The sequence below is a fragment of the Amblyraja radiata genome, chromosome 20 (genome assembly GCF_010909765.2).
Source record: "Amblyraja radiata isolate CabotCenter1 chromosome 20, sAmbRad1.1.pri, whole genome shotgun sequence".
Lineage (NCBI taxonomy): Eukaryota > Metazoa > Chordata > Chondrichthyes > Rajiformes > Rajidae > Amblyraja > Amblyraja radiata.
In genome coordinates, this window is record NC_045975.1 from 44,880,712 (window position 1) to 44,894,224 (window position 13,513).

Here is a 13,513-nt window from a genome sequence, read left to right on the forward strand (position 1 = left end):
CAACTACATCTGCTGGTAGCTTGTTCCATTTACCCACCAACCTTTGTGTGAAAAAGTTACTCTTCAGAATCTTATGAAATTTATTCCGCTTCCCCGTGAACCTATGTCCTCTGGCCCTCGATTCCCCTTCTCTGGGCAAGAGACTCGGTGCATCTACCCGATCTATTCCTCTCATGATTTTGTATACTTCTATAAGATCTTCCCTCATCCTCCTGCGCTCCATGGAATAGAGACCCAGCCCACCTCTCCTATAGCTCACACTCTCTAGTCCTGCAACATCCTTATAAATCTTCTCTGAACCCTTTCAAGCTTGACACTATATTTGCTATAAAATGCAGGGCCGGATTTAGATAAAGAGAGGCCCTAAGCTGGTCCACTTGTGAGCCCCCCCCCCCAATTCCCCACCCCCAAGACTAGAGGAAGATGGTCCACCAGATTGACACCGATTTGCAGCCGAGCGTAATAAGGGGCTGGAAAGCTGCGCTGTATTTATTTACTTATTTATTGCCAGTACTAGTGTTGAGTTATTGGCTTAAAACACTATTATTCTGAAATGGAGGGCAAGGAAAATTACTGAAGGGTTGTTTAGAGACTACAGTGCGTTGTGACAGCATATGTAAGAAAGGCCTATGACAGTGTCAAAAATATTATACACCTTGCAGGGCTCTCACTTAATTTTTTTTCTCTGTTGCCAGCCGGGCAACCTTGGCAGCTTTTTAAGTTGCCAAATGACAGTTTAGGTGGTCATTTAAGACGGCTTGCATGGCGCGTGTGATAATGTGCTTGGACGAATTGCGTAGTTACCAGTCGGAATTATGCTCAATGAAGCACTCACATATTATTTCTGCTTCAAATAAAGCTACAAACTAAACATATTCACCAATCAAGACAAGATATATACCACAATGACATGTAGCAAAATTACAATACTGTATCTCAACTCTTTTTACACGTTGCAATGAATGCAATTTCTATTATTTCTTTCCACTTCCAAACAAAAATGTGGTTGGACCAACCTCGGTGAGACCAAGCGCAGGCTTGGCGATCGCTTCGCACAACACCTCCACTCAGTTCGCAATAAACAACCTGATCTCCAGGTGGCTCAACACTTCAACTCCCCCTCCCATTCCAAATCCGACCTTTCTGTCCTGGGCCTCCTCCATGGCCAGAGTGAGGCCCACCGCATATTGGAGGAGCAGCACCTCATATTTGCTTGGGTAGTTTACACCCCAGCAGTATGCACATTGGCTTCTCTAATTTCAGGTAGTCCTTGCTTTCTCCCTCCTTCCCCTCCCATTCCCAGCTCTCCCACAGCCTACTGTCTCCGCCTCTTCCTTTCTTTTTCATGTCACCCCCCCCATCAATCTGAAGAAGGGTCTCGACCCAAAACGTTGTTTATTCCTTCATTCCACAGATGCTGCCTCACCCGCTGATTTTCTCCAGCTTTTTTGTCTACCAATGGGATCCCACCACTGGCCACATCTTGCCATCTCCTCCCCTGTTGGCTTTCCGCAGAGGCCGCTCCCTCCGTAACACCCTGATCAATTTGTCCCTTCCCACCCAAACCACCCCCTCTCCTGGCACTTTTCCTTGCAACCGCAGGAAATGCTACACTTGTCGTTTTAATTAAGTTCAAGACTATGGGGCTGTACATTGGCCATAAAGTTGCTGCCTAAAAGTGCCATAGACCCGGAATTGATCCTGAATATGGGTGCTGTCTGTCTGGAGTTTGCTCCTTTTCCCTTTGATCGCATGGGTTTTCTCCGGGTGCTCGTTTCCTTCCACATTCCAAAGGTGTGCAGGAACCTATTTCAGACCCAACCCAAAACGTAATATTTTCCTTTTGTCCAGAGATTCTGTCTGACCTGTTGAGTTACTCCAGCTTTTTGTGTCTATCTTCAGTTGAAACCAGCATCTGCAGTTCCTTCCTACACACACGATACTATACGATAGAACTTTATTAATCCCAGGATGGAAAATGTGAGTGTGTGTGTGTATTATACACACACACACGCACAAACACACACATATATATTTATATAGTTATATATTCATATATAAATATATACCGTTTTGGTTTCTCATTTATAAAATTGTTTACAGAGTACTATGTTTACATATTCGGTTGTGCTGCTGCAAGTAAGGATTTCATTGTTCTAACTGGGACGTGAGAGAATAAAACACTATTGACTCTTGACTTACTCCGCTAATGTGTGGGAAAGAATTAGTGTACGGGTGATCAATGGTCGGCCTGGACTCTGTGGGCTGAAGGGCCTGTTTCCACGCTGTATCTTTAAATTAATCTAAAGACACTAAAACCAGAGGGAGTCTAAAGAAGGGTCTCTACCCGAAACGTCACCCAATTTCTTCTATCCTGAGTTGCTGGCTGCTCTATGGAGTTCCCCCGCACAATTAAAGCATGGAATATTCTTCACCCTACCATAGTTACCCAACCAGACGCAACTAAATTTAAGGTACCTCTTTTTTCCCCAAGAACCCTTTTTTGCTTGTCCAAGCCAAGAGTCAAGAGAGTTTTATTGTCATGTGTCCCAGATAGGGCAATGAAATTCTTGCTTGCTGCAGCACAACAGAATATGTAAACATAATACAGAACGTTCAGTGTGTTTATATACCATAGACCATATATATATACATAATAAATAAACAGATAAAATGCAATAGGCTGTTATTGTTCAGCCCTCTACCACCTCCAGTTTAAATTCCATTTAGAATATTTATGGTTATGGAGGACCAGTAAACCAGAAGCAGGAGTTAATCCCGATCCAAGGTCAGGGAGTGATTCTGCGTTGGTTTTCAGCAGTTGCGGCGAGGTAGCGAACGGACAGCAATGGTGGCTAAATCTCCCACAATTCCAAACGAGGGAGAAAGTGCCCAGCGCTGGCCAGTTGCCGTGGCCGCGCGCATGCGCAGGGCGGCCGATGATGTGCTGGCCGTGGTTGTGTGCATGTGCAGGGGGAAGGACGTGCAGGCCGCAGCAATGCACATGTGCAAGGCAGCCTGCCGTGCCGGCGGATGAGGAGCGTGCGGAGCCCGGAGGCCTGGATACGGATAGCGGGGGGGAGACAGAGAGAGAAAGAGAGAGATAGAGAGGAGAGCCCACCCAGAGTTGAATGGCAGGTGTCCTGCCTTGGCCGGAGGCCCTCTAGATTTCAAGGCCCCAGGCTTCAGCCTATGAAGCCTAGTGGTAAATCCGGCTCTGCGAGGCCCCCCTAGATCTCGAGGCCCTAAGCTGAAGCTTGTCCAGCTTATACGTAAATCCGGCCCTGATAACATGGTGCCCAGAACTGAACACAATATTCTAAATGCAGTCTCACCAACGTCTTATACAACTGCAACATGACCTCCCAACTTGTATAGTCAATACTGACTGATGAAGGCCAAAGTGCTTAAAGCCTCTTTGACCACCTTGTCTGCCTGCGACTCGACTGTCAAGGAACCATACACCTGTACTCCTAGATCCCTCTACTCAACAACACTCCCCAGAGTCCTACCATTTACTGTGAAGGTCCTGCCCTTGTTCTCTGTATTAAATTCCATCAACCATTCCTCCATCCACCTGGCCAATCGATCCTGCTGTAATCTTTCACAACCTTCTTCACTATCTGCAAAACCACTAACTTTTGTATCATCAGCAAACTTGCTAATCTTGCTCAGCATGTTCTTACCCAAACCATTGATGTAGATGACAAATGGTAACGGGCCCAGCACTGAACCCTGAGGCATACCAATTGTCACATGGATGCACAGATGCACAAAGTCTCTTGCTCAGAGTAGGTGAATCCAGGACCAGAAGACATAGGTTCAAGGTGAAGGGGAAAAGATTTAATCGCAATCTGAGGAGTAACATTTTCACACAGAGGGTGGTGGGTGTATGGAACAAGCTGCCAGAGGAGGAAGTTGAGGCTGGGACTATCCCAACTTTTCAGAAACAGTGAAACAGCTTCATGGATACGTCAGGTTTGGAAGCATATGGAACAAGCGCGGGCAGCTGGGACATGTTGGCCGGTGTGGGCAAGTTGGGCCGAAGGGACTGTTTCATAAGGTCATAAGGGATAGGAGTAGAATGAGGCCATTTGGTCTATTCCACTATTCAATCATGGCTGATCCATCTCTCCCTCCTAACCCCATTCTCCTGCCTTCTCCCCATGACCTCCAACACCCGTACTACCCGTACGACGTCATGTCCGTTCTGCATCTTGTCTTTGCTGCTGGTGTCCGTTCGGGTTCGTGTCCTTTCGACGTGGTGTACGTTCGGTGTCATGGTTTCCACTTCTTGACTTCGGCTTCTCGTCCTTCAATATCCCGTCCGGGTACCGTGCTCGACCTGTCCCGACTTCGGTGTTCCAGCTATCCCAACCAGAGGGCTTGAACATCGGACCGTCCATAGCGGCGACCACAGGTTAACAATGGAGGAGGAGGAGGACTGTCTGAACTGTATTGCCTTCCACCACAGTGAAGAATGCTGTGGTGGATGTCTATGTTGAATTATGTTGTGTATGTGTCCTTTTTTAAATTCTAATGCCCCTGTCCCACTTATACCCTTATCTCACGGTGCGAGCTGACCCACGAGGTACCCCGAGTTTAAAACAAATTTAACTCGTGGTTATCACTTACAATTAACGTAGCGGGATTGTCGGAACTCGTGGACGCAACTTAGCGACTCGTGGCGCTAACGGAAGGTACCCGTGAAACTTGCTAACTCTTGAAAAAATTCAAACATGTAAAATGTACTGCTGAAGTTAAAAATTGAAACATTTAAACACGTTGTAAGAACGTAGTGGCCCGTGCGTTTACCTTAGTGACTCGTGAGTCTACCGTGGGCACTCTTTATAATCAGCGGGCAGGCAGCATCTCTGGAGAGAAGGAATGGGTGACGGGATGACATTTCCAAATTTCTGCTGTGTCTTTGTGTAACTCCAGCACCGTGTGTTCACTTTTTGTCAACCAGCATCTGCCCTTTCTTGTGTATGACATTATTTGTATCCATGGCAGTTGATTGTCGCTCCCTTCAGTTTCCCAGGGGGTTGGGACGGGACTGGAGTTGGGAGGGAAAGGTGGGGGGGGGGGGGGAGGAGGGAAGAGGGGTGGAGGAGGGAGGGTGGAGAGAGAGGAGGGGGAGACAGATGGGGGTGTCTTCATTCACTGGCGGCGGGTGCCAATCACTGAAACAGGCAGGTGAGATTTCACATCCACCTTGTGCGCGTGTGTGTGTGTGTGTGTCTCTCTCTCCCTCCCTCATTCTCACACAGGCTGAGAGACTCTGCCTCTGTGAGTGTACATCTCTTTCTCCCCCTCTCCCGCACACAGTAAGACCGAGGTACTGTGCTCAGTCCATCTGTGTCTCGCACATACACAGTAAAACTCTGCTTTGTGTGTATATACGTCTCCCCACATTTCTCTCTTTCTCCCCCCCACCTCTCTCTTTCTCCCCCCACACACAATAAGACCGATGTTTTCTGCTTAGTCTCTCTTCCCTCCCACACACACAGATAGGCCGAGGTCCTGTGCGCTCTTTCTCTGTCCCCCACAGTCACGCCGAAGTACAACACACTGCCTCTGTGCCTCTCTCTCTCTCTGTCTCTCTCCCCCTCTCTCCTTCCTACACAGTCAGAGGTCCACACTGTCTCTGTGTCTCTCTCTCTCTCTGTCTCTCTCCCCCTCTCTCCTTCCTACAGTCAGAGGTCCACACTGTCTCTGTGTCTCTCTCTCCCCTGCACATACACACACACACACAGACTGAAGTACACACTGCCCGTTGTGTGTGTTGTCTGCTTCTGTCTCTCTCCCACACACACAGTTAAAGGTACTCCACGCTGCCTGTGTGTGTGTGTCTCTCTCTCTCTCTCTCTCTCTCTCTGTCCCACCCCCCACACCCACACCCACACACAGACAGTCAGTCAGTCAGAGGAACTCCACACTATGTGTGTGTGCACGCCTCTGTCTCTCCCTATCACAGTCAGAGTGAGGTACTCCCCCCGCAGTCTCTCCGCGGCCACTCCCCGGGCAGGGTGCATCTGCCTCCCTCAGGCTGACCAGGCAGTCAGACACGACTCCGGTGGCGGGCTCCATGCACAGCTGCTTCTGGCCGGCTGGGAGCGGCGATGGAGGGCAGGGGGAAGTTGGCCACCAGCGGGGCAGTCTTGGCTCTCCACATCCAACAAGTTGTCGGAGCAAGGCGGCGGTGGCGTGGTGGCCATGCAGTCCGAGTCTCACTGGATCCTCGTTATCCTCTGCCTCTGTCAAATGGGTGAGTTTAACCTGAACCCACTTACCCCCAACCTCCCTCCACCTCAACTCACGCCTGGGCACCAAAGCAGCTCAGTAGGCGAACCCTGAGCTCCATCTCCCAACAATCTGATGTGCACATCCGTCCACATTCAAAGATTTCATCTCCCGTCGTGTGTAGACCTGGCAGTAAATTCAATTAAAATATAGCAAACCTCCGCCCGCTGGACTTCTAACTACGCGATGTGTGTTTCAAACAAATCATAAGTATAACTGCTCTGGCTCTGGACTGTGCGCATTTTCCTTTTGTAGGTCACATCAATAGATGCAGCCGCGCTGAATTCTATCTTCAAAGCCGCAGGATCGAGATGTCTTCTTACTGTTGCTGCTCAAGAGTAACTCGGGAGATGAACTTGGTAACTCGGGAGACGAACTTTTAACATCGCAGAAATGACAAGTAAACAGCAAAGTTAGTCAAACCCGTGGGAATGCGGTTAAACTCTTGATCATACACCTGGAATCTTGTACACCACCACGAGTCTTTCACTCGGGGTACCTCGTGGGTCAGCTCGCACCGTGAGACAGGGCTATAAGGAAACCTGAACAGAAACCTCTGGAGACTTTGTGCCCACCCAAAGTTTCCGTACGGTTCCCGGAGGTTTTTGTCAGTCTCCCTAATGGTCGAAAATGGTTTCCGCTTCGCCTATGTTCCGCCGATTATTTCAAAAAATTCATAAACGGCCGCGACTAAAAATAGGTTTCCGTTTTAAAAATCGGTAATTTTTTTGTCTAAGCCGGTTGCGATGCTAGTGGTTGCCGGAGGTTGCAGGTAGTGGAAGGTCAGGTTTCCTAAGTGGGACAGGGGCATAACGCTGCATGGTAAATTACATTTCACTACACCTTATGGTGCATTTGACAAATAAATTTGAACATGAACTTGAACTAATCAACAATCTATCTATCTCGGCCTTAAAAATATCCACTGACACAGCCCCCACAGCCTTCTGTGACAAATAATTCCACAGATTCACCACCCTCTGACTAAAGATATTTCTCCTCATCTTCCTAAAAGAAGTCCTTTAATTCAGAGGCCATGACCTCTAATTCTAGATTCTCCCACTAGTGGAAACATCCTCTTCATATCCCCTCTACCCAAGCCTTTCACTATTCTGTATGTTTCAATGAGGTCCCCCCTCATTCTTCTAAACTCCACCGAGTAAACTCTCATCATAGGTTAACCTACTCAGTCCTGGGATCATTCTTGTAAACATCCTATGAACCCTCTCCACAGCCAGCACATTCTTCCTCAGATATGGTGCCCAAAATTGCTCACCATATTCCAAATGTGGCCAAACAGCGCCTTAATATTACATCCCTGTTTTTGTGTACAAGCCCTCTTGAAATAAATGCTAGCATTGAGATTGTTTCCACACTGTATTACTCTATGACTCCATGACTACGACTATGTGAGGGGCAGGTTTTATACACAGTGGGTGGTTGGTGACTGGGACACGCTGGCAGGGGTGGTGGTGGAGGCAGATATGATAGTGGCATTTAAGAGACTTGTGGATAGACACATGGATATGCTGGGAATGGAGGAATATGGGTTATGTGCAGGTAGATAATTGATGGTTTTGGCATCATGACCAGCACAAAAATTGTGGGCTGAAGGGCCTGTTCCTGTGCTGTACATTTTTATGTTCTATATTTCAGTAAAAACATTACCTTCCCGTTTTCCTGCACTTTGATTTTCCAGATTCTCTTTTTCCCTTTCACCCTCATCGGGACCTCCTGTGGTGACATCTGAACCCGGCGCTGTATTAAAACACAACAAGGTGACAACAACTGAACTTGAGTTCCAAACAGAAAATTCCACACATTTGCGTACTGACCTGAATATTGTATATAATATTTGCAGGGATTAACTAAATATAAATCATGTAGAGTCTGCAGACAGTGGCTGGACATCAAATGCCACTGAAAGGCCAACAATACTCTGGATGCTTTGAGAAATGCCTTACCTTCACTTGCTCCTGCATTTTGGGTATCCTGCCTCTCTGTCTCCTGTTCACCTGCATCACAACTCCCCCTGGTAGCATCTGACTTGGGCACTGTATTTAAACAAAAGAAAGTCTCTCAGGTGTGATAATGGCAACACAGCCTGAGACAAGGTATGTGAGAAGCTGGACAAATGTAGACAAAAAAGCTGGAGAAACTCAGTGGGTGAGGCAGCATCTGTGGAGCGAAGGAAATAGGCAACCTTCCAGGTCGAAACCCTTCTTCAGACACCTCGAGGAATTTTATTATTCTTCCCCACAATTAAGTCTTCATCTGCCGAAGGATCTGTTTGTCAGTCCTGCAGAAAATACCTTTAACTCTTCTTGACTTTGAACCTCATCTGACTTTAGGAACTCAGCCCTTTGGCCCATCGAGTCTGCGCTGACCAGTGATCACTCCCTACAGTAGCGCTAATGACTATTTACAGTTTTACCAAACGCAAATTAGGAGTGGCACGATAGAGCAGTGGATGAGTTGTTGCCTTAGTGCCAGAGACCTGGGATCGATTCTGACTATGGACGCTGTCTGAATGGAGTTTGTACGTTCTCCCCGTGACCACGTGGGTTTTCTCCGGCTGCTCCTGTTTTTATAAGTAAATGAAGGGGAATAGAGAATTGGATTAGTATAGGATGCAGAATTGGCCTGAAGTTCATAAGTTCTTGGAGCAGAATTAGGCCATTCAGCCCATCAGTATTCACTGTCATCCAATGATGGATGAAGCAGAGGGTGGTGGTGGAAAACACAAGGAACCGTAGATGCTGGTTTACATAAACATGGACACAAAGTGCTGGAGTAACTCGGTGGGTCAGGTTTACATCTCTGGAGAACATGGATTGGTAACCTTTCGAGAGGAGTCTCACATGTAATAATGCCAACATTGCCTGAGGTAAGGTGTTGTAGCAGCAAATGTTTATATTGTTCAAGAAATTATTCTCTCTAGCCCCTAAATGAACAGCATGGTTTAGGGGAATGTCTCCGTACGCATGCGGGCTCACCATCAGAGACCTTCAGAGCTTTTTCACAGGTAAGTCTTCCAAACACAGTCTTGTGATTAATAAATTCTTTATTGTTGATGAAAAACAATAAGGTACATCCAAACTTCTTCCGAGTCGTTACTATAATCTTCATCGAACTCCAGCTAATCGCTTTAAACGTTAGAAAACTCCTCGTGTCTACGTTACACTTCGCATGGTCGAAGGGTAAACCTTCTTCATGCTGGTTCCAAACTAAACTAAACAACTAAGCTTCTGCACAAGGTACATAGCCCTAAACACGCCCAAAAACACGTCATAAATCCCACCCACAATATAACGGGCAGTCTAAAATTTAAAGACACATGCCATCATCAATGAGATGCAAAACAAGCAAAATGGCTATAATAATAATAATAATAAATTTTATTTAATGGGCGCCTTTCAAACATCTCAAGGACACCTTACATAGTATATCGGAATAACATATAATCGGAATATAACAATAAAGACATCACAGAGACACAAATTAAAAACAGGATTCAATCCAAAAACAGAAAATCAAAAACAGTGTGAAGTGGGAGCAGCGGCAGCCAAAGCGCGCCAGCGTCCACTCTCTCTTCACGGCAGCCATCTTGGACACAGACCTACAAGACTACAAATAGACAAAAAAATCATCCCCCCACAGTGGATAGCACTGTGGGGAAAGGCACAATGTCCAGTCCCCACCCCATGTTCACCCCAAAGTCAGGCCTATTGAGGCCACCGCAATTGCCTCTACGGAGGCCCGATGTCCCTGGCTGTTCTCACCGGGTGGTCTTGCCCTGGCGTCGGGAGAGTCCTTTCGGCGGCTGGGCCACTTGGAACGGCCGCTTCTTGGTTGGAGCCCGCGGCTGCCGAAGCCGACAAGGCCGCGCCGGTTTGGAGCTCCCAGGCTCCAGATGACAAAGTCGGCGCCGCCTCTCCGCAGCCCGCAGCCCGGAGTTGTTGCTCTCGGCGGTCCAGCTCGCCAGAGCTCCAGCGCCTCGCTCCAGCGCGGCGACCCAGGCAAGGGATCGCCCGCTCCGCTCCAGCGCTCCAATGCTGTGCCGCCGCCGAGGCCGAGGTGCTGGGCGGTTCCCGCCAGGAAACGGCGCTCCAAGCCCGCAGGTAGGCCACGAGGACGGATCGACGGGCAGCCCGGAGAAGAAGCTGCCTCACCGACCAGGTAGGGACCTAGAAATTAAGTTTACACCTACCCCCCACATTAAAAAGACCATATCCCCTACAAACAAAAAACAGGACTCACTAAAAACTATAAAAAAAACGGATTTAAAACGGACGGCTGCTGGCTAGCAGCCGTTCACCAAGATGGCTCCTCCTCCTTGAGGAGGAGCCATCTTGGCTACTACATACCTGCTACTACATACTACATGGCTACTACATACCGGCCCCTAATTGTTCAGAGTATATAATGAGGCAATTACTATTAAACTTCAAAAAGTAGCCATGAAGGCTTAACATGTATCAAAAGTAAAAAATCAGGGAATAGAAACCAGTGGCTCCTCGTCGGGAAATTGAACCCCGGTCTACCGCGTGACAAGCGGGTATACTAACGATGAAAAAATAGCATGCACTATATATCTGCAATCAGAATTCTTCCATCGATTCTTCCATCTTCACTTCTAAAAGCAAGCATAACTAGGTTATTAATCTTTTTAAAACACTGGTTTTAGTTCACCAAACCATTTAAAATCAGGCATGATACCCAGTATATAGTCCAAAATATGTCCAAATCTTTGATCGCATGAAACGTCTTCCTCCATGTCCGATCAATTCATGAATGTGTTGTAACAGCAATGTTGAAGTGTGAAAATCCTTCAAAAGAGCAACAGGATTTTTAGCAATAAAGTTCACCGTGAGATTTGATTTAGTTTCCGAATCATTAGCAGAGATTTCAAATCCCAGCTCGAGCTTTGGCCATTCTCTGTCTGGTTTTCAGAGAGATTTTAGTTCATTGATCCATCTCTTTTTTCGCTTAAGAAACGGTTCACTGTCGGTTCTCTGGAAACTTCATCCGCAGGATTTTCTTCTATGTTAACATATTTCAGTTGTACAACATTAGTAACTGCCAATGCTCTTTCCATTGGCAGATTGTCTCTGTCCAAATCCAACTCTCTGGTTTCTTTGGCTCTATCATCTAGTGGAATGCTTTCACAATTGTCACTGATCCACTTGTAGAGTGTGAATCCTCCCTTATTACAAAGAGAAGTCAGATGTTCTACTGGTAGAATTGCTTCCTGCTCAGTAGACATGGATTTTAAGCAATCATCCTTGTAGAAATTATTCTTCAATGAGATTCTTATTTCATGAAATGTAGTATTCACATCAAACTTGCGTTTCAAAGTTTGGGTGCGTTGCTCTGCCATACGACGATTATTCGGCCAACCATCACTTTCTTGTTTGAAAGGTAAGTCCACACGATTATGAACTGAGTAGTTCATAATATCCATGAACTTCAACTCTTCATTCGACATCTCTTCAGATTCCTTGCTGGTACTTTCATTAAAGTCATGATGGTATTGCTTCATCACCGGCTTTTCTAATTTATCAGTAGATAATTGATTAACAGTAATGGTAGGATAGTTCCTCTGATTCTCGTTTTCATGGTTGCATTTCAAGGAGCCGTTGATAACCCATCCAAGTCGGGTTATCGTAGCATACGGTCCATTGCCTTGGCTCCTCACAATCTGTATAGGTTCCAATGCCTTCAAAACATTTGTTCCGATAAGTAGATCAACACTAGAATTTATTTCAGATATTTTGACATTCTTCAGGTAAGGCCATTGTTTCAAGACTTCATGTCTTTGTATATTTTGACGACCAACAGGCATGGTTCCTTGTGTAAACACTTCAGATATTGGTATAGAATTATCTTCGTCCAAACTGGATATCTCCATACTCGTAATGTAATGACTCCTGCTCTCTTTATCTTTAGTCATGGTACGTAATCAAATCTTAGTTTCTTCTGTGATTTTCAGCCTTTTCGTAAGGTTTTCTGTACAAAAGATAGTCTAACTTCCGTGATCCAGAGAAGCATATGTTTGCAACACTGTATTTGTCTTACTGTTCCTTACCTGTACTGGTAAGATAGAAAAGTTACAAGCTTCAACCCCGGCCTCAATATGAGCAGTTACTTGAGGCGAGGTGATAGCATCACTAGTAGTTGGCTGTTTGCTCCGGTGCATCTTCTTCTATTTGCTCTGGTAGCTCATCATCCATTTGTTCGAGTTCTTCCTCTTCTTCCCAAAGCTCTGGTAGTTCTTCTTCAGTGTGAAGTGCTTCAGGATGATATTGCCTGCACTTATAACAAATCATAGGACTCTTAGTCTCTCACCCTATGTCCTTTTTTCAAACATCCAACACAGATTCCTTTCTTCTTTAAGAAATCTATCTTATCTTCATATTCTTTCCTCTTGAATCTTCAACCCCATCTTATGGTTGAAGATTCAACACCAACTTCATCACATAACAAACACAATACTATTTGCTTGTTAGTAGATACAGTTCTTTTCATTCTATCTGTCTTTTCCAGGTCTGGTTGTGATAGCAAAACTACTTCTCTTAAGTTCTGATCTTTCTTCAGTTCTGGTAAAGGCAGAACCTTTGTTAGTTGCAACTGGTTTATAATCTACAATGGTCCCGTACTGTGGCTCTAACATGTACCGTACTTCCCTGTCCAAGAAATCCACCAGGTCTGGTAGCCTGGCTACTTGGTTCCACTCATCCATTATTTTGCCTGCTTTGTATCTCCATCTTTGTCTCAGTCTTCTGGGCAACTTGCTAATGATAATTCTAGTATTACTTGGAAGATTCATTTCCTCCATGTGGCCGAGATTTCTCATCGAGCTGCAACAATCTCTGAGAAATATTGCATAATCACTCAATGCTTCACCATCTTCTGGCTTGATTTCTTTCCAAGCATGTGCCTTCTCCATGTATGCATTAGCAATCCTCTGTTCATTCCCAAAATGTTTTTTAAGCAATCTTCTCGTCTTTTTATAGCCTTGGCTGCCTGGCTCCTTTTGACAACTTTCTACAAGTACCTTCACACTTCCACTTGTGTACTTCACCAGAAATCGTAAGCGCTCCTTTTCATCCGTAACTTTAGTTTCTAATACTTCTTCTAACGCCCCTACAAAAGCTTCATACAGCAAAGGATCTCCACCATACGTAGGAATTTCCGCTGGTGGTAGAAT